Source organism: Rhipicephalus microplus, chromosome 2 (genome assembly GCF_043290135.1).
Source record: "Rhipicephalus microplus isolate Deutch F79 chromosome 2, USDA_Rmic, whole genome shotgun sequence".
Taxonomy (NCBI): Eukaryota; Metazoa; Arthropoda; class Arachnida; order Ixodida; family Ixodidae; genus Rhipicephalus; species Rhipicephalus microplus.
The window spans coordinates 36,058,650-36,063,851 of record NC_134701.1 but is presented as its reverse complement, the minus strand read 5'-3'; positions in this window follow the sequence as shown (position 1 = coordinate 36,063,851).

The following is a 5,202-nucleotide window of genomic DNA, read 5'->3' as shown; positions in this document are numbered from 1 at the left end:
TGGTGGAAAGAATAATGGATATGGTGTAAACTGCAGTGGGCATAATGGCTGATGACCGCGAAAGTGGAAAAAATGATGGCAGATGGTGGTGACGGTGGAAAATGCCGGCTGATGACGGCTAGAGTGGAAAAAAATGGTGGCAAATGGTGGGGGCGAGCCAACAGTGGCGATGGTGGAAAATGCCGGCTCATGGTGGCGAGGCAAAACGTGTTTGGTGGAAGGCTTGGTGAGCAAGGTGGATGACGGTGGCATGGTGGAAGCTTGGTGGATGATGATGGCATGATGAAAAGTACAGAACAGTATGTGAAATCACTTATTTGGTAGTGTTTCATTCTTGAATGCGCAGAGATATAGGTTTACGGTCAAAAGAAACCAACGCTGCTCATTATGCTTTCTAGTACGTTTGTTTTTTTATTCCTGTGGTGTCAACAACGCTTCAATTTTTGTGGAGTATAGAATATGCGGCCGGGAGTATGTTTACATTTCGCGCACCCCTATCGGAAAAATTGCCATGGTGGATACTGGAAAACATGGTGGGCGTAGTGGAAAATATGGTGGTTATGCCGGGACATACTGGGTGGTATGGTGTACAGATGATGGGTAAAGTGGAAATGATGGTGGAAAGCAGAGGCTACATAGTGGGCAATAATGGGACACTCTGCCCACCATTGCGATAATGCTGGGAAGCCCTAAGCATATGGTGGGTGGTGCTTATTATGGTGGGCTACATGGTGTACCAACCTGAGAAACTCTTCCCACCATTGCGATAATGCTGGGAAGCACTAAACAGATGATGGGTGCTGCTTGTTATGGTGGGCCACATGGTGTACCAAGCTGAGAAGCTCTGTCCACCATCGCGATAATGCTGGGAAGCAGTAACCAGATGATGGGTGGGCTTGTAATGGCGGGCAATTTATATAGTGTACCAAGCTGGGATCTGTACACTACATGTTCTACCACCATGATTTCCACCAAAGGTTAGGCCTACCGACCGAGCCCGTACAATTGTTTTATCCGTGCTTCCGGGTTTCAGAATACACGATTTCGACGATTAGGAATGACAATACAGCGCAGCCATGGCATAAATTAACCTAAATGAAGCATTTTTTATTGTGTATGGTGTCCACTCAGGAAGCAACAAACATCGATGCGATGCGATTCAAGCACTCCCAGAGAACGTACGTCTCTTCTCACCGACAGCCGCCGGTCGCACTCGCCGGCAGTTCTCTAGCTTTTGTGCGAGAACTCAGACGTGGCAATTCGTACGCTTGGAGAACCAATATGATAGCGTAATGTTTCCAGCACACTGCATTCGTTTTGGCCAAGCCGTTATGTAGTTGTTGCTTTAGCGAAATAGCTACAGCATTGCGCTGGCACGACCGCCTTCTACATTGCGCGAAAAGCATCCCAATACTCAATCAAATAAATTAGACGGGCGTATCTATGGAATGAACCTAGAAGCGTCATAAAGCGTGAACAGATGTCGCAAAACAGATATTAAACTTGGCAGACCCCGCCGGTAAACTGTTGCTGCTCCCCAGTCCACTTGGGTTTTTTTCTTGAAGTTGTGAATTGTAAAAAAAAATAGCACTAGTGCCATTAACATAGTGGCAATCGTTACAGGCCGCAGTTGCTTGTGTTTAATAAATGTGCAATTTTTAGTAGCAGGTGCAGATCTTGTCTTTGTTGTGTACACGACAAACATAACTCAAGTTGAACCTTAAGTTTGTATGCCAACTAAGTATTTAACACACAATCAACGTTGTGTTGGTGTGGCGCATTCTTTCGTCGGCACTCACGCGCGTCGGACGCAAGAATCATGTGCTCCGTAGGAGCGGCGTTTGCGGCACATACTAGCCGCGGTAACAGGATGAGCGAAGAGCTAGACGCAGGATACGAAGTAATTTTGCCACCACTGCCCAAGGAACGCGTCGCGCAAAACACTGTGTTTTTACACGGTGATGTGCGCGGCAGACCGTATCGAGTAGAAGATTTCCGAGACGCGCTCGGACCTACAGGACTGCTGTCGGAGGTGTTGGCACTGGGGGCCTACCAGATAAATCATGTTTGGGCAGTCACCATGAACAACGCGGACGCTACAAGACACTTGCTGAACGTGAAGGAACTGAAAGTCAAGGGTCGACGCTGCATCATCGTAGACCCCCAGGATCAGCAGGTGCGGCTGCGTCTTCATTGGCTGCTGTATGGCGTCAACGATGAAGACGTGCGAACGGCATTGGCGGCTTATGGGAAGGTCGTACAAATCACCAGAGAGAATTGGCGTGTTCAAGGAGTCAGCGACAAGGGGTCAACCAAACGGACTGTGCTACTTAAGCTCAAGAGTGGCGTGAAGGTTGAAGATCTCCCGCATCAAATCAGGGTGGCTGGTGAACTGGCACTTGTGGTTGCACCTGGTCGGCCAATGCAGTGTCTGCGCTGCCAAGGTACCGGCCATGTTAGAAGAGAGTGTAAGGTACCACGATGCTCGCGTTGTCGGCGGTTTGGCCACAGCGAAGACGCGTGCATGCGCACGTACGCATCGGCTGTAGGATCAGCTGAAGGTGAAGACACAGCAGAGTGTGTGATGGACGTGACCGAGGCTGAAGACCCGGCGAAAGGCGCAGGCGACGTGGTGAACCCAGAAGCTTCCACAGGTACTGCCACACCGACTGGTGGAGATGAACCAACAGTACAAGTAGACACAGAATCTGGGGAGGTTACTCAAGATCCAGCCGGCCAAACCGCAGAAGGCTTCACTAGTACCCCATCGAAGGAGCCGGAGCCGGTGGAATTAACAGAACTTCCAGTGTCGGGCGACAGTATCAGTGGTGGGACGTCAAGCAAAAGACTCCGCGAGCAGTCTGCAGGACGGCGTGAGGCGTCCAGTGAAAAGCATGAAGAGGGGTCACCTGCGAAGGCGACTTCGTTCAGACGCAGCAGCACAAGGCTGCGTCCCAACCCGACATTGGACAAACACTGGCCTCCTTTGCCCTCCAGTGGCACGGGTCCACCTGAAGGCTCCGAAGATGTCTAGCTCTAGGCTAGACGCTGAAGGTAAGCATCATGCCCCGGGCTAACTTCTTCATGGGGTAGACATGGCTTTTGCAGCGAAACTTAGAGTGACAATGTTAAATGTTCGAGGTCTTGCCGCCAAGCGGAAACAGAGCCAAGTCTACAGGCTGCTCGTGGATCAGATCTGGATATACTAGCTGTACAAAAAACAAAAGTAGACGGTGAGGAGGAGACCCGGGGCATGGTGCTGAGGTTTACAGCGCGTTACTACGCAATTGTAAGTCAAGCAATAGGCACGTCTGCAGGCTGTGTTTTGTTCATTAAGAAGTTACCGGGTCTGGTAGTGCAAGATACCTTCTCTTGCCCGTCTGGTAGATTGGTTTCCTGTGATTTTGTCTTTAATGAATGTCAGTGGCGTATAGTGTGTATTTATGCACAAACCATTTGCGAGGAGCGATCACTTTTTTTTCAAGCCTAAAGCAGCACTTCACTTTGGAAAGGAAATATGTATTACTTGGTGATTTTAACTGCGTCCTCAACGGGCGAGATCGAGCAAACGGACGCCATTTACGATAAAAGTAGTAGGACGCTAGCGGACGTAATTACTGAATTCGAGTTAGAAGACGTGGGCAGCTGTATGGAGGGAACGCGGGATGTGCGTTTCACACATTTTCAGGGGAATAGCCATGCGCGCCTTGATCGCATTTACGTGTCGCTTGAATTAATAGCCCACTGTAAGACATATTCTGTCTACCCTATACACTTCAGTGATCATTGTTTAGTTAAATGTGATATGGGAGAGAAAACAAAAGGTGGAACTTTCTCATGGGAGCTGTGGAAGATGAATTCCACTTTGATCACTGATGAATATTTCTTATATCAGGTAATGAACTGTATCAATGAAATAAAAATGAACGATGAAGTTAAACTTGCAGAACAATGGGAATAGTTCAAGCAGCGAATAAAAATAAAAGCTATTGATGGTTCTTGCGCATTGAGTTACGAAAGAAAAAAGACAGAAAAAGAACTCCGAAAGACTTTGGAAAGACTAATAGACTTGGAGTGCAAACAACCGGGAGAGTATAAAATTGACTTACGCAACATTAAGCAGAAACTTGCACTGCATGACGAGGAACGCTACCGCGGTGCACTCGTCCGTGCTAGGGCTGAGGCTTTAGCCGCTGGAGAGACGCCAACCAAAAGAGCTTTTGGGGTGGAGAAAACGAACGCTCGACGGAATCATATCGAAAAAATAGAGAAGGATGGTCACGAAGTAACTGATACGTACAGCATTTTATCCGTATTTTTAAGTCATTTTGAAAATCTTTTTGCGTGTCGACTGGTAAACCTAGAAAGATTTAAAGAAGAATATTTAGGACGCATGCCGAAAGTGAGTGAGGAAGTGAAAAACGCTTTGGAATAATCTATATCTGCATCTGAAGTGGAACGGGCGATTGATAAGTTAAATCCCGAAAAATCTCCAGGACCAGATGGTCTTTGTGCCAAGTGGTAAAAATGTTTTAAAAGTGAATTGTCTCCTATACTTACAGGCGTTTTTAATGAGGCCTATCAGGAAAAGAGATTACCACCATCCTTTGGTGAATCGCGTACCGTTCTCATTCCGAAAACAGATGAGGCTGAAAAGCTCAGGCACGTCACAGCGTACAGGCCAATCGCACTGACAAACGTAGACTACAAAATATTAATGAAAATTTTGGCGGCTAGACTTCAGTCAGTAATAAAAGATATCGTCGGTCTACACCAAACGTGTGGAATCAAAGGTCGGTCCATAGTTTCAAACGTTCATAAAATGCGATCCGTGCTCGAATGTGTTGACACCAGTCAAGCTCGTGTGGCCATACTCCAGCTGGATCTGGAGAAAGCGTTTGATTGCGTTGCCCACGCTCTTTTGTTTGCAGTATTGAAGCACATTAATGTTGGTAAGATAATTATTGACGGAGTAGCCATGGCATATCGGAATGGTAGTACGAGACTAATTATCAACAAGACAGTGCGCCCCCCCCCCATTAGAATTGAGCACTCTGTGCGTCAAGGTTGCCCCGTTAGTCCCCTGTTGTTTTGCATCTATATTGAAACTTTGGTCCGGTCGATATTGCAGAATGACATCATTAATGGGTTTAGAGTACAATCTTCAGAGGTCAAACTACTCGCATACGCTGATGATGTTGC